Here is a 27,387-nt window from a genome sequence, read left to right on the forward strand (position 1 = left end):
GGTCCTGGCCAAGGTTACGCAGTTGGCAGTGGTTAGGAACGGGCGACAGGCGGTGATGAGCTTGCAAGTATACGCTGCAGCAGATGAGACTGCGTTGGATTGTCTAGTCAAGGATAGGGTTGAGTCGATGTAAATCCCTAGAGTTTTCGTGTCCTTAGCGATCGGGATGGTGTTCCCATCAATGGTGAAAGACTTGAAGGCAGGGTCAAGTTTAGTGAGTTTTTGTGGTGAACCAAGAATGAGGAGCTCTGTCTTTTCATCATTTAGGCAGAGGCCGTGTTGGGCCATCCACGCTTGGATGACCTGGTAGATGGCGTTGATGGCAAGGGAGTCAGTTGTGTAGTCTCCTGTGATGGGGATTAGTATCTGTGTGTCGTCAGCGTAGTTGGTATACGTGACGCCCAAATGGTCCAAAATATCAAAAAGGGGTTTGGTAAACACGTTATATAACGTGGGCGAGACACAGGACCCTTGAGGCACACCACAAGAGACCGGAGCGGGTGGTGCGGCCGCAAGTGGGGAGAACACGCGCATTGATCTATTATCCAGGAAGGATCTGATCCAAGTGGCGGCATTTTCTGAGAAATGTGCGGCTGATTTGAGGTGATGGCAGAGAATTCTATGATTGACAAGATCAAAAGCAGCAGAGAGGTCCCAGATGCAACTCCTGTTAGCTCCACCCACAAGGGCAATAAGGGATTGTGAGGGGACTGCTGAAATATTTGGTACAGAAATACATGAGTATGTCAATGCACTTGTTTCTAGCACCTCTTTTATCTCTCAACAGATTCAACAGACACAGGGGAGGTTGCAGAATGACATACAAGAAATTGACAGCACTCTGGAGCCAACAGAAAAACTGCCTATTCAAAAGGGAGACCAGGTGCTCTTGAAGAATTGAGGAGGAGGAACTCACCCCGATTTACCGGTCGTCACACAGTTGAGGAGGTTATGGAAAGGGCTGTAAAACTTGAAAATAGAGCAGTTTAGTATCATCTCCACAACATCAAGCCCTATAAAGCATCGGCCTCGCCCCCACTTGCCATCGACAGGACCAACGCTACAGCAACGACCGACACACAAGACAGTAGTAGTATTCCACGCTCAACAACTCCTCCCACAGCTGTTCATTCCCTGAACATGAGTGAACAAGAGTGTACCAACCACCCAATGGTTAGGCGCTCACAAGCAGCTGATTTCCCTACAGCAACCCCGATAGAAATAAATTAATAGTATAGACGTCACCACCAATAGATATAGAACTGTACAGGAAATGCGCACTGGACTAATAAAGAATGCCATAATGTAGAGATGGCCATACAGCATGCACAATCTCAGTAGTACTACACTATGCTAAAACTGTCTTGACATTCTTTTTATTCGCACATGCAGGGTTTTGCGTCTGATAATGTACATAAATGAATGTTAGAAATAGGCTGAAATTTTTATTTAGATGTTACCCCCTATCGAACACCCTGAAGCACTGTCTCACCAACATATCTATGCTATACGAAGGCCGGTACACTCCAGACCGAGGCCACCACAAGTATATTACAACACATTTATAGAATACCTAGCTCAAACGTACCCACAACTCCACCACCTCCTGCCCACGCTTAGAGATAGATCCATACGCAAAATCTGGGAGGAAATGTATGCATGGGCATTAAGCAACTACTTAGTACACAAGGCTTAAAGTACTTACAAATACTAAAACAATAACGCTTTTTATCGCAATTTTTTGGCGGGCAACTTTATCACCTCATGAACGGCTGGACGGCAGGGTAAATTGTAAGTAATGGATGTAATAATAAACGTTGTTTTCACCATTGTGTGGTTAATGCTCTCAATTGGATTGCTAGCTGTTGTCTTTTGGCAGTTATACACAGCTTTGCTTGTCTCTGCAACTCCCAATACTAACATCTACCCCACCCAAGCTGCAAGGAGTACTGTGTTAAGTGGTATGGGCAAAACTGCTGAAAAGGTAAGGAGAGGTAAGCGTAGTGTTAGAACTGATGTTAATGGGGGTGGCACATATCTCACTGGCACCGCGCACATAACAAACAACATGTGGTATAAACACATGTCTAAAATTGGTAAGGACACAACAAAGGACAGATGGCTATATTTGCTCGCTGATCCCATATGCCATGAGTGCCTCCAGGACCTTCGACGCCACAGAAGTACCAGCGACAACAGCACAATGCCTCTTGTGTCTCGCACTGTTCCAGACGCGAGGAATGTTCCAGGGGAAAACAGCAACACTCAGATGGAGATCCAAGGCAACATACCCTTTTGAAGATAGTTTCATCAAAACACTACCCATGTTCGATAAATATTGGCAACATAGTGAAGCGCTACGATATATAACGGACGGACCAGAAAAAGGAGAAACAAGGGAAGTAACGTTGGACTACCTGCCATGCAAATGGAATGCTAAGGAGACAGGTGAAGAACCTGACTGCTGGGGGCGACCAAAGATGTTGATCTTTGGAAAGGTATACGCTAAGCATGGATGGGTGGATGGATTGGTGGGGAGCAAATCATTGACTTTGACAAAAGCTACTGTGAATAAAGTTCAGGAAGAAAACGACAAATGTCTTAAGGAATGGGCCAGAAGCGCAAGCCTGCTGACATGGTTGGATAAAGAAGATGGACCACTGACAATAATACCCCTAACAACACCAGCATTGTGCTACCAACACAACAGGGAAATTGAAGTGGGGACCAATGAGGGGTGAAAAAGAACTGAGAAACTTGCTGAGATGGGAACAGGTACGGCAGTGCTCATGGACCACTATTGGTCCTGTGGTTCAAAGGCATAAGACAAGCTACCACCAAATTGGGGAGGGATATGCCCCCAGCACACGTCACCGTACCTTCACTGGTGGTACCAAAGAAACACATTAAAATAGACGACTTCCCGAAAATGGAGGAAGGCAGCTGCAGGAAGAAGAGATCGATATCACCAACAGAGCGCCTAACAAGTAACATCACTGCCAAGAATGGAAGACTGAGGAGAGTAAAACGACAAGGAAATTACTTCCTGGGGAAGGTCTGAAACTGTCATGATGCATACCCCCGGGCATCCAGACCACGTCCATCAGCCCCGGGAGCAGGCGTCATGTTGCCTTGAGAAAACCCAGCAACCCCTGCTAGGGGCTGTCTGGGTTCAGTCCTGGCGCCTGTGGCGCCAGGCTCATATGGGACATCAGTCCTGGCGCCATAGGCGCCAGGCTCATAGGTGCACACTTACCTGAAGCAGACCATGCTGCAAGAAGATGCAAGCTCATGTGAGGCCTGGAAGGGACTACTTTACCTTAGGGACTATTTTGTTACTCGGTGGTGGACGGGGATGAATACCTACCTGGGACTACTTTGGAGGCTATTTAAACCACGCCCGAAGAGCAGCACATGCTTTGCGTTATTCTGCATCCAGCAGCGTAACGCTCACCGTGCCAGCTGCAGCATCCAGTCTTCTGCCACGCCCGCCTCGAACCTGGAGCACCTAGAAAGAAGGAAAGAAGCAAAGGTTAGAACAAGAGTATTACCTGATTTCTTACCTGATTCCGGATTCATCGCATCTTCAAACCAGAGGAAAGACTTTGTTTTAAATGCATCGCATCGGCAGCAGCAGCGGCGCGCCAAACTCACCATTCCACGCAGCATCTCTTCGATCCGGCGCTGTCTCAATCTTTACATCGCCGAATCCCGGCACCTAAGGGGGACAAGAAACAACAAGGTGAGCTGAGAGAACAGACAGAGACAATCTCTTTAGCCACCATATGCTTACCTGATTTTACCGCCGGAGGTATAATTCATCAGCACGCCACATCTTCTTATGCCGCACCTGTAAGATAAGGAGAAAGCAGCAAGTTTAACCCTTGGCATTATTTACCGGACAGTGTTGGGTAACACAGACTTTTACCAGAGCGCTTTCAGCTGTCAATCTTCTTATTGGGTCAAAGCTGCAAGATAAAAGAGGAATTGGACAGGAGTGAATTCCAGACATTTTGAACTCTTACGAACTATATACATACGGCTCTTCGCCAGGATCCTTTGGAGTCAGGATTCGTCTACAACTCTTCCAATACCTTCAAGCCAGTGAAGTAACTGGTCATCAATGCGCCCCTGTGTGCTTCGCAGGATGGAGGGCTCATCCTTCAAGAATATAAGGTGAGATTGCTGAGAGGGCGCTTCAGAGGTGATTAGTGGGGAGGACAGTGGGGGTGCAATCACTTGAATCCACAAGTGGCTAAATCCATCTCTCCACTTGTAGGAGAATATTTCTACGGGCCAAGCAGACAAGATTAGGAGGGCAGATCCAGTCAGTCATCGCTGCACTACGCATCACGTGGGTGGAGGCCGCAGCAGTCCGGGTCCGACCGACGCCCCTGTGGGAGCCAGGTGAGCGTAACAGAAACAACCCTCAACGAAGTTCCACCATCACACAGGCTCTTCAGCAGGACTGCCATGTTTTTCTCAACACTGATACATCCAGGATTTCAAACATACGCCAATGCCAAATGGCTTCAAATCACCAGATGGGAACTAAGGATGATAATAAACTCAACAGTGAACGGATTCAAGGCAATTAAAGAAGAGCTCTGTGCAACACGATTGATGGCCTTACAAAACAGGTATGTCTTGGACCTCCTTGTGGCAATGAAAGGAGGAGTCAGCGCCAAGGTCAGAAGTTTCTGTTGCACGTTTATACCAGCAAATGATGAAGACAACGGAACGCTATCAGAAGCAGTATCACAATTAGCAAAAATGCACGCTAAAATGGAAGAAGAATCCAAAGGCACAAAAAAGGACGGAAGCTGGTTTTCATACCTTTGGTCCTTGATGCCGTCCTGGCTATCGGATGGCCTGAAAATACTGGCAGGAGATCTGATCCTGGGGATGGCCTCACTATTTGGGGTAAAAATGTGCATGACAAAATCCAAGACGACAGCAGAGGAAATGATCGGAATGAACGTACTCCTGCCTACAGAGGATGATCAGCAAACGGATGTCATTCATATGGAACGAGAGAGACTACGACAACAGTTAATGGAATCAGACATGTATCCACCATCAATGAAATTAGAAGCAATCCGAAAATGTATGTTGGAAAGTGGGTTTACTGCAAGCCCGGGGGAGGATGTGTGTATATGTATTGGTCATTTGAAGATCATGTAAATCACTACGGACATCTGGCTGGGGTAACAAAGGTGTGGTGCCTGAGAGAAGACAAACAGAGTAATAATTTTGTGGTCGACATGTCGACCAGAGGGGGGACTGAAGAGGGTAAACCTGATTGTCCCTTCCCTCCCGGTGGGCCCCCCAAAAAGAAGAAGTATCACCGACAGAATAACCACCGACCATATGAGTTTGCACCGGTCCCCACCGCTCCCACCATAGGCACGCACCACAAGCGGTACCCTGTCGCCCAACCATACAACCCTGCGGTGGTACGAACTCTACGCAAAGCAAGCGAGGATGAACAAGACCGAGCTGGAGACGATTATATGGACCGAATCGACTGACACCTCCACATGCCATTCTGCAAGTTGTTAGAGACGTCATGATGACATAGCTGCGTTAGACAGGAAGCACACATGCAATCTGCACATTTGGGACACTCGCACACCAATCCACACGAAGAACACGCGCGTACAGTTCTATGAGATAGAGGACAGTGTACATACTGTCTGCATGTTTATTATTTTGCCACCTAAGCCCGCTACAGCACTGCAGAAACGCATGATGCCGGAAGAGCTTGTGCATATGCTTGCAGATGCTACACGCTATTTCCCCTATGGAAGGACAGGAACACTCAAGGGACCTGACAAACCATGACACAACCCTAAACCTTTGGACAATTATGTTGAATACATAGTCGAAGCCAAAGTAGGCCTGAGGAAAATCCAGAAAACCAGACTCGTCTCGCTGAAGCCTCAAGCTACAAGATGCTGTGCAAGCAGAATAGCCCTGAAAAGGATTGTAACAGCCAAGGCCATGATGTTGCAAGTGACATTCCTCACCCACCGCGCCACTTTGAGACTGGCTGCAGGAGAGAAGATGCTTAGCCAAAATACAAATCAAATCAAAGTAATTCAGCCTCACTGATGGTCGTCTCACACGTGACCCAGTCGAACTGACATGATGCCAAGGCCTGGAGGCTGAGAAGATGCAGTCGTCTCACGTCTGGGACTGAGCTTGCAACAAATTGCAACAATCTACCTACAGCATGCGCTGGGAATGGACCGCCCTCATGGCATTAGTAGAAGTACCCCATTGTTGCACACTGTCACATAGTCACGCCTTCTCGATACACAATGTAGGTGAGCAGTTGTCTTGCGGGCTGGGAACAACAGTAGCCCCAGGCTTGGGAGCCCGCAGCCTGACCAATGAGGACACTGGGGGCTCGGGGGGTGGCGGCAGGACTCCTCAGCCAATCATCGGGATCTCTAATGTAACACTTTTCAGGTGTCAATTTTTAGGGATGATCCAAGTACACCACCTGACACAGTGGCCGAAAATAATATCACACACTATATGTTCCTATACTGAACCTACCACTGAAGAATGACATTAGGTTTGGGGAAGGATTTTTGCTGAGTGAGGCTGATTGTGACGTCACGGGTGCACAGAAGCAGCCTGAGAGGCAGAATTCGGCGAGATGTGCCTGGACTGGATTGCTCCAAGTATTTGACCCCTGCTTGTTTGTTATAACAAACGACAGTAACCCTTTGTTCCTTGTGTGGACCTCGACTTCTTTGGGACATTGGAATGAGTTAGGGCCTTCCGAGATCTGGAGGTCCGCGGATCCTTGGTACGGCTTTGCCGACCCCAGAATTTAACCTAACAACACTCTACCACCTGTGAGACCCCTTTAGTCAGCAATGGACCACCAAGTGTGACATCACATTTGCACACTCAAAAAGACACTCACTGAGGCTACAGCACTGCTTTATACCAAACCCCAGCTGCCCTACATCCCGTATGTAGCTGCCAGCCTAAGGGCCTTGGTGCAGTACTGTTTGAGGAGAGAGAAGGCAACACACAACTGTTGTTTTCACAGCCACTGTAATCATGCATTATAGACAAACTACCTGGCGCACAAGCTGGTATTCCTGCTGCTCAAATGGGCTGTGACAGAAAAACATCATGACTACCTTTATGGGTGGTAAGACCCAGTGTGGACAGGCAACAACCCTTCATCCTACTTTCCTACATCTTAAAGCAAGCTAAGCTGGATGCCACTGGACATTGCTGGCTTGCTGCCCTGTTAGTGTACAACTACCAGCTAGTGTATCAATCAGTGGTCAGCAACATCAATGCCAACGTGCTGTCCCACCATCCATATTCCCCTGAGGCAGAAGACCCAGACTATGGTGAAGACATTCCAGCGGCAGCTGTGCAGGCTCTCTGTGCTGCTAGGGACCACATATATCCAGACCAGGCTTGGCTAGTATACTGTCTTGTGGGTTGCTGCCGGATTTCCCTTTTTGTGACATCACAATCCTAATAATGCTTAGATACCTCATTTGTTAAGGACCATGTTGTAACAGGCCTAAGTGACTGACTCCACCATTGCTGAAGTCCTGAATGTGAAGGAGAAGGCGATTGGTGTTGAAGGACCTCAGAGCATCCGCAACAGCACAGACACACACGCCTATGTCAAGTAATAGAAGGGAAGACCTTGGTGCTCAAAGGAGACCTCATGTACAAAGAGAGCAAGATTCAAGACCAGCTACTACACTGCCTGGTGGTCCCTCATCAGCCCTGTCAAGCAGCACTCCATGCACTTCACAACCAGCATAGCCATCTGGGAATCGAGTGCACCCATGACCCAACGCATACCATTTTATACTTGTAGGATGTTTTAATCATTTGTCAACCAACTCAGGTGAAATGTCCACCCACCCTAAATCAGGTGTGCACAATTTTCATTTATTTAATAGAGTTCTTGTTATGAATATGGGACCGGCAATTTAACAATATTGATTCCCTACAGCATCCGTCCCCTTTCGGGACAAGAAACGCACAGGGTTCCACAGAAGTTCTATTTATTAATAAAATAGAAATACATGTAATCAATTTAAGTATACACAAATTATGCATCCATGAAATTCTGGCATCAATGGTCACAGCTGCATTATTATGAAAGTGAACTTTTAAAGCATACACACATCACAAAATGTACATTGCAATTATTCTGAGTGTGCATCCCCCATGCATGGAACATGCATGGAACAGCATATGAAGGATTGGAATAACATTATTATTTTATACAAAATCAGATTAAATCAGAGCATCCCTGCCAGTCTAAATAAATACTTAATATTCATTGTGAATACACATTCCCCTCATTAAATGGACCTGAAATTCAAACCGTGTCCTTGAAAACCCAATTGCAAGACAAGCTGCTTAACATTCCTGCATGTTTATAAAAAATGAAAAGTGTATGTTCGCTAAATTCCCGTCAGTGCTGTTTCTGTTGCAGTACCGCGTGAAAGTGCTCATTTGTCATCTCCAATGGACAACCTAAAATTGGGCAATTAGGTGGCAGTTAACCCTTTCCCCATTTTCTTGAATATATCAACACCAATAGCAGGACTCTGCATAGTGATGTAACCTGGAAATTATTTCAATTACTTAATTTTTCTAGGTATGCACACTGTGAGATGTCCTTTGCTCTTTTGTGCTTGTACATTGCACAGAAAAGAAGGCACAGTATGTCCCAGTATACACACCATAGGATATATTTAATCAAATCTATAAATGCAGAAGCGCATACACTTCTGAAATATTTACTATTTTCCCAGGATGTACAGTCAATTTATATACCCCCACTCCTCAATGCTTAAAAATGACAGGGCCGTGGGTTTAATGTATTGCCCTTTAGAGTATCGCTTCCCTCTGGGTTATTTCCCCTTCATATTATGCTTACATATGAGTTTATTTTGGCTGTCACGCAGACAGGTTTGCACTCTCTAAACGACTACACTCTCTAAACTGTTATGTTTTACAATGACATATATTGTTGAGGTAAAACCCATGACGGCTTTTTTTTTATTGTTTAAGGGACTTAGGTTTAGTTTCCTAGGGTCATCCAGACGTGGACCCCTTGCTCACTGTGCTCAGAGAGGCACAGCTCTACCTCACTGATGAGGCCCAACAAGGCTGAAACACGTGTGTGGGGTTGCTGTTGGAACTCTTGTTCAGAATGAATTGCCATAGCATTTTGGTGCAGGACTGCCCATGTAGGCAGGACAAAGACTGATATGCAAATAGTATTTCCCTTCTGTAAAAGGTACAGTGAGCTAGGGTGTGGCTGCGGACTCTCGAGTGGCTTCCTTCCCAAAGAACAGGTAATTTAGCCGTGTTTGTTCTTTCAGAGGGGCGCTTATTGACTATTTTTTGATTGTTTAAGGGAGTTAGGTTTAGTCACCATAAGTTTCCTAGAGTCATCCAGATGTAGAGCCCTTGCTCACTGAGCTCAGAGAGGCACAGCTCCACCTCACTGATGGGGCTCAACAAGACTGAAACTTGTGTCTGGGGCTGTTGTTGGTACTCTTGTTCAAAAGAGAATTTTCATAGCATTTCGGTGCTGGACTGCCCATGTAGGCAGGACAAGGATTGACATGCAAACGGATATTTACCCTCTGTGAAAGGTACAGTGAGCTAGAGTGGGACTGCGGACACTCGAGTGGGTACCTTCCCAAAGAACAGGTGATTTAGCCATGTTTATTCTCGCAGAGGGGCGCTTATGGACTTTTTTTTTATTGTTTAAGGGAGTTAGGTTTAGTCACCCTAAATTTCTTAGGGTCATCCAGATGTAGACCCCTTGCTCACTGAGCTCAGAGAGGCACAGCTCCACCTCACTGATGCGGCTCAACAAGACTGAAACTTGTGTATGGGGCTGCTGTTGGTACTCTTGTTCAGAAGAGAATTGCCATAGCATTTCGATGCTGGACTGCCCATGTGGGTGGGACAAAGATTGATATGCAAATGGATAATTCCCTTCTGTGAAAGGTACAGTGAGCTAGAGGGGTGCTGCGGACACTCGAGTGGATACCTTCCCAAAGAACAAGTCATTTAGCCGTGTACGTTCTCACAGAGGGGCGCCTATGGACTATTTTGTTAAAACCCAGGTATCAGGCTCTAGCTGCATGAACATGTTTTACAGTGGCAGTGCTAGAAAATCCAAATTTTCTTTGAGCACACCTAACAAGAGGGCCTGCCCTGGCATTTAGCCTCTGGGGGGCCATTTTGTTGCACATACAACAGTGGCAAAGCCTGCATGTTTCATTTGGACAGGAGTTTGAATTTTCTTTGGGTACACTTCACTTAAAAAGGGGGCAGTGCTGGCGTAAATTTGGAAAGAAACCTCCACACTTGGCAGCTTTCTAGAGCATTCAGACTTCTAAAGGATACAGTAATAAATAAAGGTATTTAGAAACTGCTAGTACGTCCATTCTCTTACATTATTGACTACATTTGCTTTTTGGGAATGTTATAAAATTTAAGTGTTTAAAATGGGTATCTTTAGACCCGCCCCAAGGGTCAGAAGCCACGCCCTCAATTTCATGACTCCACACGCTCGTGTTGGGCCTTTTCCAATTCTTGAAGGCCGCCAGTGGCAGAGGAAAAGAGGTGAGGGCCGCCCATAGTGCTCCGTTCCCGCGGGAGCATCAAGTGGTCCCCCGCTGCCCAGGCCGGCCGGACTGCGGTGCCCACCCAGATGCGGCCCCCATCAATAAAGGTTCTGGCTTGGTGCCTGGGCCTTCACCTCCAGACACCTCTGGCCCTGTTTTGAGTCTGCGCATGTCAGCCAGATAAGGAAAGAAAAGCCCCTGACTCTGCTCTCGGCGCTATAAAGAAGTGCATGTCTTAATAATCTAAATAATAAAGGAAGAAGAGGCTGCTTCTGTGTACATCCCATGCAATGCACTTTCCCAAGGGGCACGACAGAGAAAATGCACTGCATTGCCCTTTGCATGCACCTCTTGCACAATTGCCTTTCATAGGAACACTGCCCCGTGGCTTAACGGAAGTGGGCTTGCACAGTAACCCCGCACCCATTCCACAACCGAAGCTGCCGGCTCTCCTCTGCATGGAAACACCTAGCTCAGCCCCCGGTCCTGCATTACATAACGATTGGCGCTTTGTGGGGACCGGGGGTTTGGGGAGAACAGAGATAAGAACAGAGATAAGATCAAACAAAACCCTGAATCGCAGGCTCTTTTTTGAGACTCTGCAGCCCAGAGTTTGGGGCTTTGGGTTGCCTTAACTCATGGCAGCGGATATGACGCGTCTTTCCAAGCCTCTTCAATCATGCGCCGGAAGGGAAGCTCCTGCCTCCTAGGCCGTATTCACGTGTGTCTCAGAGGGCTGCCATTTTCCACAGGGAAAGACAGCAATGAGCTGTAGCCGCGGCGCCGGCGGACCCCGTGGCCCTGCGCAGATAGAAAGAGAGTTGCCCATATGTTGCTATTCCTGGCACATCCTGGCTGATTAGGCATGTCCCCAATCACATCATAGAGAGGGCAGAGAATAACTTGACATATATCTTGCTTCCAAGCAAGCAGTCAGGACAAATGCACCCTTGAAGGCTCCAGGTCCCTCTGACTTACACTCTTACTGTTAAGCATGCATTAGAATAGAGGTAAGTAACAGGTCAAGACGCTTCCTCTGCAGGGCCGGACTGGGAACCAAAAGTGGCCCTGGAAAATGTTTTCAAAGTGGCCCCATATTTCGCCCAATCCTTCAAACAGGGGATTGCAAGTATCCCCCAAGAAAGTCTTGAATAAAATTAGTCAAAATGAGTGCACTTAAAGCATGTTTTAAACATACACAGATTAAAAAGTAATGTTTTAAATAAGTTCATGATCCCCCAAAGTAGATCTTCAATGATAGAGGGACCTGGAACGTTCCATATTTTGCAGATGAGAAAAACGAATTCAGCCGTTTTTAAAGATGCCCAAACAACATGCATCCCTAATCCATTCCCTAATCTATTTCACCCTATGCCGTGCTGGGAAGGGCACACAGATAAAAACATTCAGAAACGAGCATTGGCAATGCCAAGAGTTTTGGCTTTTGTGTAGGCATGGGAAAGGCATTTTGCCAGGCACTGCCACAGTGGTATTAACTGTCCATTGATGGTAGCATCTGCAAAGTGGTGTGAGTACCTGGGTATACAATAGCAGTGCCTGCTGAATGCCTAATATTGATACACAAGCTTAAACTGTTGGCTTTGTCAATGCTTGCTTTTAACAGGACTTCCGTGAGGGACAGACATAGCGCTTATACATGGAATGCCTCCTGTCCTTCCACTGGACTCTTTCACAACCTCTGCCAATCTCTATCTCTTTCTATTCACCTCTCTGGCCCAACTCACTCTGCAAGGGCACACTCTGGAAGTTCTAATCTCTTCAGACCTTCCCCTTTCGATCCCTCTCACCACTCCTCTCTCCTGGAGCGATCACTTTCTCCTTTCCTCCCATCTACCCCTCAGGCCAAGCCAACTCCAGCACTGCCACCTACCTTCATGGTTATCGGACCCATGAAGCATGTGTCAGTTGAGGCTTTTGCCACCCCCCCTTGCCTGACACAGCCTTTTCCATGTTCCACTCTGCTATATCTGATACTCTCGATGTTCTTGCCCCTGTCATGAGGATCCGTTTGAAGCCCAAAGCCAAGTGCAACTCTTGGTACGACTCAGACCTCGCCACCCTCAAACGCAAGTGCAGGGTACCTGGCCTAGTAAGATCGTTGTCTCTGTCTTCCCTCTGTTTCCCCTCCCTTGCTTCGGCGTGCCTTGAAACACTTGTGTATAGGCGTGTTATAAATGCCATATCATATCAAACCTGGTTGACATTTTTATTTCACGAGTAGAGCGTTTATAGTTCCATTTCAGTCATTAACTCTCAGAAGACTGCTTTGAGAAGAAATTGGCAGGCACTTAAAGCATACACTTTGTTGCTAAGGCTTGATAAAGCTAACTCAAAAACATCCCAAGAGGACGTGTTTTGGGTGGAGAAGGGCAGAAAGCAGGTGGAAATGGCCATCGGGATTAACATGGCCATGGGCAGTCAATGGGTGGATAAATAACCAAACAACATGTACACGCTTTGTGTCCCAAAAGACACCATAGGGTCAGAAAGTGAATGGTAGGATTTCGGGGAGTTGATGCTGGGAGGACGAGAAGATCTGCCAGACAAGATCTGTGAATATAATTTAGAGGCGAGTACACAGAGGATGAATACGACTACCTCAGAACGGATCATCCAATTATGCCAACGTTATATTTCCTGCCGAAAATTCACAAAACCTATGACACCATTCCAGAAGGAAGACCGATTATGAGTGGTATTGGCGGTATTACAGAAACACTAGCAAGATACATTAACAATGTAATACAGCCACTCATCATCAAGATCCCTACCTATCTTAGGGATACCATGCACACCTTGGAAATACTTTCCAGAATCAAATGGGAACTGAACTTCTTAATGGCCACCCTGGATGTCAAGGCCCTGTACACATCAATTGATCATGAACTTGCAATATCGAGCATGGGGTACCTCCTCAAACACGAGTCGGCGTCACACCTCGATCAAGTTGAAATGACCAAATCCTTCCTGAAATTTTCACTCAACAACAACATATTTATTTTCAATGGTGAATACTACAAGCAAACTAAGGGGATCGCTATGGGAGCCAGCTATGCTCCTGCACTAGCCAACTGCTTCATGCATACCTACGAACAAGAGCATGCGATGAAGGAAACCAAATACACCAGCCTCATTGTCAACTGGGCTCGTTTCATAGACGATATCATCCTGATATGGAAAGGGACTGAAGATGAACTGAACCAATACATGGATTACCTCAACAATAACAACTACGGCATTGAACTAACAAGCCACATCAGCTCGGAACAAATAGATTTTCTGGATCTCAAGATTATCATAGAAGACAACAAAATTACAACCAGAACATTTCGTAAACCAACGGAAGTGAACTCAACCCTGCATGCAAAAAGTTGCCACAGGAACAGTGTCATACGAAATATCCCGAAAGGAGAATACATCCGGGCTAGAAGGAACTGCAACACAGACAAATCCTTCACAGAGGAATGCGACCTACTGGACCACAGATTCAGATGTCGAGGCTACTCTGCCCAAAGCCTGACACCTGCAAGAGAACAAGCCACACACATTCAAAGATCTACACTGCTATCACCTAAACCCAGAAGACAGGAAAGCAACCCCAAGATCAGATTCGTTACAAGATACAACCAAGACAGTCATGCCCTCCAAAAAATCTTGACTAAACACTGGGAGCTACTCCGTATGGATGAACATATCGAACCTCAACTGGAGGCATATCCAAGCATGTCATTCAAAAGAGCACCAACTCTCAGGAACCTACTCAGTCCTTCCTTTCTCGCGGAAAAACACATCATGGCACAAGACTGGCTTAGTAAGCAAACACCAATAGGCTTCACCAAATGTGGAACTTGCTCTATGTGCAAGTATGCGACATCAACCAAATGTGCCAAATTCGTAGGATGCCCAATATTCAAAATCACGGAGCACATTAACTGTAGAAGTAAATTTGTGATCTATGCTTTGATTTGTGTATGTGACAAGATATATATTGGCAGTACCATTCGAGAAACTCGCATCAGGATAAGGGAACATATGAACAGCATACATTCGCAAGATCCCAAACTACCGCTGGCAAACCACTGGCAGAAATACCACCAAATGAACGACAAAAGTGAAATAAGGTTCATCGGACTAAAAATCGTCAGGCTGGGCCCGAGAGGAGGAGACAGAACACAGAAACTCAGACAAGAAGAAGCGCGACTTATCTGCCATTTTAGATGTGTTAAAAATGGTCTCAACAGAGATCACGACCTCAATGTTTTTCTGTAACCCTCTCGACCACCAATCTGCCTCCACCATGACACACTCCAATTGGCCCCACACCATGGCCCCACCGGCAAACACGAACAACAATTTCGGACACCAACACATTCTTGACAAGCCACGACTGACCATCCGAAATGATACTACTAATCACACTCGAAATGAGGAATCTCACTCATAACAGACTTCAGCTAGCAACCACACACACCCTCCCATCCAATCCCCTCCCATATTAGAATTGCCCATTCCGGGCTTCAATCACACCACCCCAATCCACCTGGACATGGCCCATTCAGTCAGGCATCACAATGTGCTCAGGCCAGCATCGTGAACTCGCATTAGTGCATGCGCAATTGCGTCCCAAGAACTGTACCCCACCGCGCACGCGCAGTAGCACCCGATGGAACACTACATGCTCACGCATGCGCCGCCATCCCACCACGGCTGGCAGGCGCATGCGCAAGTATAATAATCATGGCGGCTTCCATTCACCACAGAAGCCGCAGGGAGCAACACACCACTGATACTACTCTGACGAAGGTAAGAATACCACCCCGATCCAACCCTCACTGCAAATCGCCATACCAAACGAAGGGCACAGCCCACCTCCTTATTAATTCAAAATCATCTACCAATTATAACAACGGATTAATTCATTATGAATTATTTTCAGAGCCCAATAGGAGCTAGACTGCCACAAGGACAGCCACCTACAACACACTAAGAAACCCCACCTGGGGATCTAAGCATGACATACCTGGTAAGAAGACCACCCACATTTCCAATCCTCCCTCAACTTTCCTCTAACCCACCGCTCTTGCTAAAACTTTTTGTTTTTCTCTCCCCCAATTTTTCTTTCTTTCTACTGTGTTATTTATCCAATCTATAAATGCAATGTAAAAATATGTAATGCTTTTAAATATCCTATCACCACCACACATCACTCACCACGCGTTATGTTTGTTAATTAAACATGCTGGTCACAAAATGTCTTTTACCACATATCACTTTGCACCTTTGAATATTGTTCAGCCTTGAGAAAGACCCTTAGGGGTTGAAACACGTGTCGGCTGACCGCACCAAGGCATACAATGCCATAACAGTGTTCCACACACTAACCATTGTATCAAGTGGAATCTTTTTAAAAATCATCAATAAAAGCGGACCTGTAACGCGCTAACTACCGTGTTAGGAAGATTATTGATACCAAAAACTAAACAAGATAACCAGGAGTAAACCCTCTTCTTATACGCACCAAATTGGGGTCCTGGCTATACCCCAAACCACTCCTGTGATCTTGCGACACCCAAAAACTAAAAACCTCCCAACCTATAAATGGTGCACAGCATGGGCAAGTTCCAATCCTAGAGCCAACCAGACCCCCCTTGTATTTTTGGTAGGCCGCAGCTACCGTTAGTTAATAAGTGACTTGAACCCAGAAAACGAACCAAGTATTTATAAGGCCACATAAGTGGCTGTGTGGACACTTAACTGTGTTCTCTAGGATTGCAGTGCAAAGACGGAATCACGATCAGGAGTTTAAGGCAAAGGAATACAACTTTCTAAAATAAGAGACTAGGATTTGACATAAAACTGTATTCGAGCATAAGGTTTGTGCACGCTATTCTGCAACCACTTCACAGTTAGATGTGGAAATATGCAAGGGTAAGTAGAACTGTAAGCTCTGTTTAAGAAAGGGATTATTATGCATCTCTGCCCGGGTGTGTATTGCCTATTCATTGCAAGGAGGTGAATTAAGAACTGCTTTTGAAGTGGGAGAATGGAAGAAAAGGCTCCCACCAATCCCCTCTCTCCCTTGGCCTAGAGGATCACGGCCCAGGCACCCGCCACGAGAGGAGTTTGCCCATCTACCAGACGACCAAATACCCTGGTACAAGAACATACGGATGTGCCCTCCCGCGTGCCCGCCAGCCTGCCATACCCTTGCCGACACCTGCGGCATGGAGGGCTCGACTGAATCATCCAGCACTAACTCAACACATCGTTAGAGATGCCATGACGACCCAGCCAACGGCCAGGATACCCGTGCAACATACACACTGGACACTCCCACACCAATCCACACGAAGAACATACTCAGTGCTATGACGTAGGTGACGGACACACCCACAGACGCGCATCTTTATTATTTTTCACATAGGCTTCTCAAAATGCAGAAACGCAAGACGCACAATGAACTCATCTAAAAGCTTGCTCACGCTTCTCCTAAACTCATGCGCAATAATGAAAAGCATAATGAAGACACGATACTGGGGATAAAGCAATATGATACCATAACCTAAAGCGCCTGTGTGTCAAACGGCTCTACCTATACACCAGGCCCAAGTAGGCCTCAAGCAAGAGTCTCCATGAACATTGAATGAGCAAGAGTACAGTTGCTGATCCCGCAGAATGAGCCCGGCGAAAGCAGACAGTCAAGGGCACAATGTTGCTAACTCGCATGCCACAAGCCGACGCCAAGGTCACACCTGCAATTAAGCCAGGCACACAGTGGAAAATGCAATATTAATTGTGCAGAATTCTGCCTCAACCACGGTCCCACCTCACATGACCAAGCCGAACCTGACAGGGTGCCAGGCCCGGGAGGAGGGAGACACCTGGATTCCCCGCTTCAAGACTCAGGCAGATACAATTAAGCGTCTCAAAGGACATCTGCAGCGGTGGGAGTAGTCGGCCTTCCGGCATATGAATAAATCTTCACATTGTCTGCACATACCCATAGTGAAACATTGTTGCAAATGACAGGTGCACCGCGAGCTGGGAACAGCGATGGTCCCAGATTGGGGGCTCGCGAATGGACCAATCAGAACATGAGGCCCTTATCACTGACACCATTAACATTAGCCAATCCTCAGGGGTCTTCATGTAACAATTTTCATGTATCGAATTGAAGGGACAACCCAAGTATACCACCTGACTAACCCTCACCCACTAATATCGCTCTCTATACGTATGCTATACTAACCCTACCACTCGAGGAACCAATCCAGAGTGGCGATAGGTTTTTTGCTAACTTTCCAAGGTGACGCAAGTAGCGCGTCATACTAAGGTAAAAAGGGCCTGCGAGCCCATGATGAAGAGAGAGAGTCAGGACGGACGCGTACGTTCCTTGACCCATCCCTGCCGTTTGTTCAATAAACAGCAGAACCACCTTGCTTCTTGTGTGTGCCTCATACTCATTTTTTGGGATACACGGGAGGAGTTGGGGCCTCCCTGCCCGGAGGTCCGCGGACGGCTCAGCCGACCCCGGGAGAATTTCCCCCCCGACAAGTTGGAGGCACCACTGAGATCTGTTTGAGGTCTGCTTTTATTTTTATTTTTCCGAGTGCTCCCGTTGCGAGGAGGCCCGGCGGCGCGGCCCCCTCTGCCGCTGCCCCCTTTTGAGGACTACAGGACCATCGCGGAACTGCGAGAAGACCGGACAGCGCAATCCGGATATTGGCCTTCGGGAGCCGGTTGAGAAGTATCCCGCCCGCGGTTGGCGAGTGTCCAGACGTGGTCCAGACGAGGGGAGGTGGCGAGCCGCTTGGAGGGGTGCACGCAGTCGAGCGGCCCCGCATCAAGAGTACTTGGTGAGTATGCCACGCACAACTAGCAATGTGAAATTGTGAGGGAGGGGGGAGGAATTGAATGAGGGAGGCGGGAGGTGTTGCACAGGTGTGCGGCGAATGTTTGACAAATTAGTGTTGGCAATGAATGAATGGTAGCCGGACAAGTGCGAGAGCAGTCCGCTACACTACGGGAGAGAAGGGGGCGGAGCACGGAAACATCACGTGCGGCCGCTCGGAGACACTGATTGGTCTAGGTCGCGACCACGTGTAAGGGTGTGTGTGCGTGCGCGGTTTCCTACGATTTGGCGATTATTGATCAATGAGTAGATGAGGATCCCTATTGATCGAGCAGGAAACTCGATAGATAGATGACGTTTCCCTGTAGGCGGTAGCTAGCTGGTTGCCCAATACGGAAGATAATTGGCTGGTTAAGCCCTCCTGTCGAGGGGCGTATCACACGCGAGGCGACGCAGCGTGCGCAGTCCGATTATATTGTTGATTACCTTGTTCCAGGCGTGACAGGAAGACAGCTGTGGGTTTAACGGGGGTGGATTGCAAATATAATTTGAGCTTTTGAAGAACTTACCAGTAGTTCGAAGAAATCGGTGACGTCACCAGTAGGGTTTTCATAGGATATCTCGAGCACAAGGCATCTTTATTTTTGAAAGTGGAGGGGAAGAGAGTTGTGGTAGGGGAGTGGAAACGAAGGTAAACGGTAGTGAATTGACCGGGGGGAAGGCGGAAACGGGGACGTGGCTGCGCACGAAGAACGCCGGCCACGGCAAGTGTAAAGGAGGGAGGAGGAGCAAGTGGGAGTGGGGCGGCTGTATAAGAACGTAATAAGGGGCACGCAGCCGCAGGGGGCTACGTGCGCCTCGGCCGCAGGGGTCTGTAATGGTGGAAAAGAAAGAAAAGAATATACAAACGTGAATGCTATATTTTACGTTATTGGATTATCACAAGTCCCCAAAATTTACGGGGCCAGGTAAGAGGCTGTACATTATAAACTGTCAGTAAGATAACGGCTACCAAATAGGGAAAGGACAACAAGTAAAGAGCTACCATGTCATACGGGGCAGGATCGGGAGGGTGGGGGAACACCCTCACTACCCCGTTACAACACATATGTAAAACATTATCGCCCCATAGGGAGAAACTGATCAAGTATAGCATTGAATGGACACAGGGGACAGACAACAAAATGACGACACCATGGCCACCTAATGGTAGTTTCGATCCATATACCCAACATTCGCTACTGACGTATCTGCATAACACATACAAGGGGAAGAAGTTGACACACCACGTGGAGGTGTTTAACTTATGGAGAATGTTCCAAGGGTCCCGACCAGGACCAAACGGAATGTTTATTATGGGTGGAACAACAGAGGAAGAGAAGATTAAAGAGGGAGGAGAGAATGGGGAAAAGGAGAGTGAAAGCCCACAGAACACGGGGAATGGAGAAGAGGGAGAGAAGTGTCAGGATTAGTCAGGCGAGTACAAAGGCAGCGAATATGGCAAGGGAAATGTGCACCCAGGAACTACGACTCAGGTATGCTAGAACCCAGGAGTGCAAATAGAGTGTGACATCAAAACCAATATATGAAAAGGGATGTGGGGTAAGCACCTGACCGCGAGGAAAGTCGGCAAGCGCCTTACCCCCAATTGCTGTTACAGGTACTGACAGCGCTAAACCCACGTGGAGGGCAAGCAATGACAGGATCTGTGTACTAACACTCTTGATGGTATTACATAAGGGAACTTAAGAACTGTACTCACGAGGACGAGATAAACCTCTTGAATGTCAGCTAGCCCACGAATCCTGTTGAAGAAACTGGGACCCCGAAAGGCTAGAACAGCAATGGAAGGAAAACTAAACACCTAAGTGGGAATAGTGTTTACAAAATAGTGAGGAAAACATAAGCATTCACACAGGAGCTAGCTACTACCGCACACCACACCTAATAATCAAAGGGAAAATAAATGCAGAAGTGCAGTGGAAAACATGGAATGGATCCTCTAGAAAGTAAGGATCAGGAGCAGGGAAAAACGAAATAACCTATGCAAACTTCTCCCTACTCCTCCAAGGAAAAGACAGGAAACTAAACTAAGAGGAAGGCTAAGGCAAATGGGTAACAGCAGCAAAGGACAGAGTCAAAGAAATATAGAACACAGACAAACTGGGCTGCATCTAAAAGGGGAAAGCACTGAGAAATGCTGCCTGCAAACAGAGGAAGACAAAAAGGGAAATCAAGGGAGCAGAAATCAATTAGCGCATGAATCCGAAATTCAGGGCGGAGGAAACAAGAAAACAGGAACAAGGAAGTAGGTACAAAGGCAAGGAATCAGGAACCAGGGACTAGTCAAAAACAGGAACACTGCAAACGATGACCAGCGCTGGACTGAAGTAAGACTGAGGCTTTTAAAGCTGCTTAACGAGCACACGCCTCGGGTGTGCTGATTGCTGCACCTGCCGCCACAGCTGTTACCTATCCTCCACCCAACCTTGTGTTGCAAGGGTGGAGGTGGAGCAGTGGGCCAGGCATTCTGGGAAGCATAGTCATTTGGTTAAAGAAGCATGCTGGCTGCCAAAAACCTGGAATGGATCCGGAAGGGAAGTAGCTGGGAAAATAGGGATTTAGCGCTCCCAAATCATCACAGCACTGTAGCATAAAGTTCGGAGGAAAAGTCCAGTAGGGAATAAACCCCAAATCATGCCCCCAAATGGTGGGAACGGGAGCGAAGGGAGCGAGTCGTGACAGTATACCCCCTCCTACGGCCGGCTTCGGGTGCCCGCCACCCGCACGAGACATCTTCTTTCCATGATGGGAGTGCTTTTTCTTTGGAGGTGGTACTGATGGAAATGGTGGCCTGTGGGCAAAGGCAGATGGACTTCCATGATAGGAGTGCTTTGTCTTTGGAGGTGGTACTGATGGAAACGGTGGCTTCTGGTGAGGAAGAGACTCATGGTTCGAAGAAAGGCATGAAGGACTTGCAGGACCAGAAGCAGAGTTGGAAGGTCCAGGAAGCTCAGTCACAGGGAGTGGACCCTTATAAGTCTTTGAGGAGGGAGGCAGGCTGGTGCAACATGCCTTAGGCAATGGTAGAAGCTCTGTTAGCCTTTCTGCCGAGAGTGGACATGCGGGAGGTGAGGAAAATGCTGGCTTCAGGAAAGGTTTATGCTCAGCCATTAGAGAAGGTGGTGGCTGAGGTAGAGGTTCAGATTTCCTTCTGTCATCCATCTGGGAAAAGGCTTGTGGTTGAAAGTGACTAAGGTTTGACTGCACATGTTCTACGCCTTGGAGACCTGAAAGTCCAATGGGTTGTACAAGGCTAGTACTCCTGGTGTAAGTCGTGTAGCCACTTTGTTTCACGTGGGATACCACAGCAGGGATGTTTGGCATCCTGATAGGAGTGATAGACGCAGTACTTGGTATTTCAGGCAGACTCGCAGAAGGAGCAATAACAGACACATCTTGAACTGCAGCAGTCATTCCCTTCCTTTGGCTACTAGCACCCGACTGGTGCTTCTTGGCGGAATTCTGTTGCACAAGTCCTGTAGGTAATACGCCGGTCTGCACCACCCCTTGTGCACACCCAAGTGAGTGGTTCTGACTCACCACTTGGTCCAGCTTGATGACTCTGAAGCGGGAGCTGGCAAAAGTCTCAAACTCTGATGCTGCATCTTTAGGAGGCTCTGATGCTAAAGTGAAGCAGTTGGGAGAATCGTCTTGTGGAAAAGGCAGGCATTCTGGTGCTCCTCCTGAAGCAAAAGAAAGGCAGGCTAGACGTTCATCGACTGTAAATGGTTGGGATTCAGGAGGAATCGCTGGAGCAGAAGAAAATACAGCAGAATCTGATGGTGTAGACAGGTATACCTCTGATATTGGCAGCGAGGCTATGCAGGATACAGGCGTCTCATGAACTGAAGGCAAATACTCAGTATACTCCGGGACTGAAGACATGCTCTTTTGATGGACTACCGGAGGCTCTAAAGCTGAAGGATGATCTGCAGGATGAGTCACTGTAGCTGAAGACAGGCAGGTCAGGGGAAACCTTGAGGCTGAGGGCATGCAAGCTGGAGCAATCTCGGTTGCTGGATACAAACATGTCCAGGTCTTTGGGACTGGCTCTTGAGTAAATGGCAGACATGGCAGCGGTTCATTGGTTGAAGACAGGTGTGCCAAAGATGACTGCAGGGCTGTGGATTGAATCATAGAAGAGTCAATGGTTGTAGGAGGACAGACAGAAGTCTCAGAAGTGGACAGACCCATCGGTGGCTCAGGAATGAAGGGCACCTTTAGGGCAGTAGACTCCTTGGCACCAGTAACCAAAGACTGAGCTGTACCCTTGCAGTCCCTTTCTTTAGTGGGTGACACAGAGTCTTTTTCTTTGTAGAAGTCAAAATCAATCAGTGGAATCACCATAGTAAAGTCTCTGTTAATCAGGATTTCGTCTATTGTCCATTCCTCTGTTTTAGCTTCTGAAAGAGGCAGATTATCAATCAACAGTTCAGGAACCGCCTGACGGTTCTTTGGTTCAGTATACTGTGGAATGAGTCCATCAGAACATGAAATCTGTACTGTCTCTGACTGTTCGTATTGATCAGAAGTGGCAGAAGGAAGAGTGAACCCAGAGGTAACATTGTTTTCCACATCAGCTTTAACATCTACTTCAGTCTCAGCAGCTGTATCAAGAGCAGGGCCTAAGCCTACGGTAGTGACTGAATCTGTGTATGCCACCATTGTGGATTGTGTTTGGAAATCAGAAGCTTGTATGTGTGCTAGCTCAGAATTATGACAAACTGCTACACAGGGTATTTTTGGTAAAGGAGTGGCTTGTAACTCTTCAGCTAACTGCAATCCCTGATAAACAGCAGAACAATTGTTAGAACCTGTGCCTAGATTAAGCGCTGTGCTAGACGAAAGACCTTCACTCCCAATAGATCTAACATATCGACAAATATCATGGTTTACCAAAGTCTCTTCACTCAGGGGCTGAACAGTGTTCACTTCCTCCACATCAACAGATAAAGTCTGAGGTGTATTCAGTAAAGAGTGTAAGGTTTTATTTTCCTCTTGTGCAGAAATGAGTTCTTGTCTTAACTCCTCAAGTTTAGCTCTTAGCATGCCCTGCATTAACTGTACATCACTATCAGCAGGCACAGGGGGAAGCATAGTGGCATCAGGGCTGGATCCTGCACTAGCAATCTGGATGTGCATCGATTGTACATTGTCCTCTACTGCTTGCAGGTTCTGTGATTTATAGTTTATCTTTCCAACTTGGTCTGTGTTTCCCTTAAACAAACTATTGACATTAGACCTCTTGGCATTAGGGACTACAGTATGTACCTGTGCAACAGAGTATGCGTTAGACTGAGGGTAGAAAACAGAAGTTATGCAAGAAACCCCTCCATTCTTTATGTTGGTATCATGAAACTGTTCTATCTGAGGTGAAGCACAACTGGAATCATGGGGTTCAACAACAGAGGTACTCTCGTATAATAAGTCTAACAGTGTGTTGTTTTCTGCGGCTAAGGCTTGTGCTGACATAGAATCGGGATCAAAACCAAAGATAGAACTAGGATCAGGCCATGTAGGATGTGCCATCCTATGGGAAAAATACTTTGCACGTAAATGCCCCTTCGTGACAAGGAGTTCATTGGAGTCAGGACTAGTGATTTGATTGTCACAGGTAAATGTAGGGGAAGCTTTCTGTACAAACTTGTTAGAGGCCTTGCTGCCTTTCTTTCTTAAACTTGCCATATTCAATGGGAATTTTGGGCTGGTCATACTGTCAGGATTAGTCAGGCGAGTACAAAGGCAGCGAATATGGCAAGGGAAATGTGCACCCAGGAACTACGACTCAGGTATGCTAGAACCCAGGAGTGCAAATAGAGTGTGACATCAAAACCAATATATGAAAAGGGATGTGGGGTAAGCACCTGACCGCGAGGAAAGTCGGCAAGCGCCTTACCCCCAATTGCTGTTACAGGTACTGACAGCGCTAAACCCACGTGGAGGGCAAGCAATGACAGGATCTGTGTACTAACACTCTTGATGGTATTACATAAGGGAACTTAAGAACTGTACTCACGAGGACGAGATAAACCTCTTGAATGTCAGCTAGCCCACGAATCCTGTTGAAGAAACTGGGACCCCGAAAGGCTAGAACAGCAATGGAAGGAAAACTAAACACCTAAGTGGGAATAGTGTTTACAAAATAGTGAGGAAAACATAAGCATTCACACAGGAGCTAGCTACTACCGCACACCACACCTAATAATCAAAGGGAAAATAAATGCAGAAGTGCAGTGGAAAACATGGAATGGATCCTCTAGAAAGTAAGGATCAGGAGCAGGGAAAAACGAAATAACCTATGCAAACTTCTCCCTACTCCTCCAAGGAAAAGACAGGAAACTAAACTAAGAGGAAGGCTAAGGCAAATGGGTAACAGCAGCAAAGGACAGAGTCAAAGAAATATAGAACACAGACAAACTGGGCTGCATCTAAAAGGGGAAAGCACTGAGAAATGCTGCCTGCAAACAGAGGAAGACAAAAAGGGAAATCAAGGGAGCAGAAATCAATTAGCGCATGAATCCGAAATTCAGGGCGGAGGAAACAAGAAAACAGGAACAAGGAAGTAGGTACAAAGGCAAGGAATCAGGAACCAGGGACTAGTCAAAAACAGGAACACTGCAAACGATGACCAGCGCTGGACTGAAGTAAGACTGAGGCTTTTAAAGCTGCTTAACGAGCACACGCCTCGGGTGTGCTGATTGCTGCACCTGCCGCCACAGCTGTTACCTATCCTCCACCCAACCTTGTGTTGCAAGGGTGGAGGTGGAGCAGTGGGCCAGGCATTCTGGGAAGCATAGTCATTTGGTTAAAGAAGCATGCTGGCTGCCAAAAACCTGGAATGGATCCGGAAGGGAAGTAGCTGGGAAAATAGGGATTTAGCGCTCCCAAATCATCACAGCACTGTAGCATAAAGTTCGGAGGAAAAGTCCAGTAGGGAATAAACCCCAAATCATGCCCCCAAATGGTGGGAACGGGAGCGAAGGGAGCGAGTCGTGACAAGAAGAGTAACAACATAAAAGAAAAGGAAATAAAAAAGGAACAGAGCGACGATATACCCCTAGCGAAGGTAGTGAAAAAGGAGGAAGGGGGGTTATATCCTTTAACAGAACTACGAGACATGGTTCAATTAAGGGCAGCTGAGGGGTACTCGAACCCGGCATACAGCCCGCCACCATATACAGCCACAGGTAGCCACACAGAAAGAGAGCAGAGTAACACGACGGGATCAGCTCGCGCAAAAATACCCGCAGGGGAAGGGGGGATTGACAAAGAGCAAATAGCAGGAATAGGACAGGATGACTGGGTAGCTGCGCAGGTATTATTAAAATTACAAGGTTCATTAACAGAAGAAGAGGAAGAGGTGGTAAGGAAAATGGACGAGGAAAACATTAGAAAGAGCGAAAAGAAAAGAGAAGAGGGGAAAAGAAAGGGGGAGGAGCTGTTACGACAAAAGAAAGAGATTTTGGAAGAACGATTAGCAGAATTAAGGGATGAGCAGAATACACTGATCAAGCAGTTCGAGAGAGAGGAAAGAGAGAGAGCACGGGAAAGGAAAGAAAGCAAGGATGAGTTGGACAGAATGAGGGAACGAACTGAGGAGAAAAAGAGAGAAGCAGAAAGGGCGAAGGCAGTAGCAGAAAGGGTATCGAGAGCAGCACTGCGTGAAAAGAAAAGGAAAGAAGAAGAGAAAGAAAAGGAAGTGGAAATATGGAGAAGGGGATTACTATCAGAAACGACAAGGAAATATGAAGAAAGAAGGATGATAGAAGGTATATTAGAGCAGGAAAGATCGAAATGGGAAAAGAAGAAAGAAGAAGAAAGGATAATGGAAAAGATGAGTATTGAAGTAATGGAAGAATTGAAAAGGAAAAGAGAGGAAATTGATAGAGAAATAGCGGAGAAAAATGAAGGGGAAAGAGAAGAACGGGGAGGGGGAGTGAAGTAAGGAGGTATGTATACGGAGACACAGAAGTAGCAACAACCTCAGCACAAAGGGAAGCAATTGGCAATGAAGACAAGGGAGGAACGGATCTAATAGACTTAAGAACAGTGACGATTAAGGGGAAAAAGATAGATTTGGGGTTGCCATTAATGGAGGACTTTTGTAGTGAGGAAGGAGAAGGGATAGAGAAGGAAGGGAGAAAGAGTGAGAGGGAAAGCTTAGATAAATTATACATCACCTGGACAAACGGAGAATCACCATGGATCTGCAGGAGAAAGGAAGAACTGGAGGGAAGTGAGGAGGAAGAGCAAGGAATAGCGGAAAGGCAGACACGTGCAACTACACCGTCACCATCCCGTCCCACATGCTCCACTACCTCACGTTCATTACGTGCAACATGCCCATCTAAGCTCGCGCCCTTCACACACGAACTAACACCCTATGCAGGCAGGCTTAGAGACCTCCCTGGACGCAGGCAGGAAGTACGAATACACACGCCCACATTAAATAAAGGAAATGGCAAAAGAAAGGGAAGAGATGGAGGAGAAACAGTTACGAGCATGGGAAGTATGGACTCCATTGACGATGTAGAAGACAGGGAAGAAGAGGAGGGGTGTACGGATTCGATTGTGTGGGACCCAAAGGGCCAACAAGGACACAACCTAATGCCACTTCTGGAAAAGGGAGGGGTTAGACCACAATATGTCCCCTGGAAGCATGCAGACAAGGAAAATATAAAGTGCAGGCTCCCATCATTAAGTGGAGGTGCGGGAAAATGGATATATGAAATGGAAAAACACACTGCAGGACAGAAATTGGCAGTGGGGGATGTAAAGGGCCTTCTAATATCAATATTAGGG

This window comes from Ambystoma mexicanum, chromosome 1p (assembly GCF_040938575.1).
Source record: "Ambystoma mexicanum isolate Mex_15411 chromosome 1p, UKY_AmexF1_1, whole genome shotgun sequence".
NCBI classification, from domain to species: Eukaryota; Metazoa; Chordata; class Amphibia; order Caudata; family Ambystomatidae; genus Ambystoma; species Ambystoma mexicanum.